This window comes from Geospiza fortis, unplaced genomic scaffold, assembly GCF_000277835.1.
Source record: "Geospiza fortis unplaced genomic scaffold, GeoFor_1.0 scaffold676, whole genome shotgun sequence".
In the NCBI taxonomy this organism is placed as follows: Eukaryota; Metazoa; Chordata; class Aves; order Passeriformes; family Thraupidae; genus Geospiza; species Geospiza fortis.
The window spans coordinates 431,529-431,851 of record NW_005054600.1 but is presented as its reverse complement, the minus strand read 5'-3'; positions in this window follow the sequence as shown (position 1 = coordinate 431,851).

Genomic DNA, 323 nt, shown 5'->3' with positions numbered 1-323 from the left:
TATATGTATATATGTATGTATGTTTATATGTATATATGTATATATGTATATATGTATATATGTATATATGTATATATGTATATATGCATACATGTATATATGTATGTATATATGTATATATGTATGTATAATGTATGTATATATATTTAATATACTTTAATATATATGTGTATATATATTTTTAATATGCTTTATATATAAATACTATAGATATATGTATATATGTATATATGTATAATATATGTATACATATTTAACTTTTATATATATGTGTATATATATTTTTAATACACCTATTTAAAAATATCTTTATTTATATACGA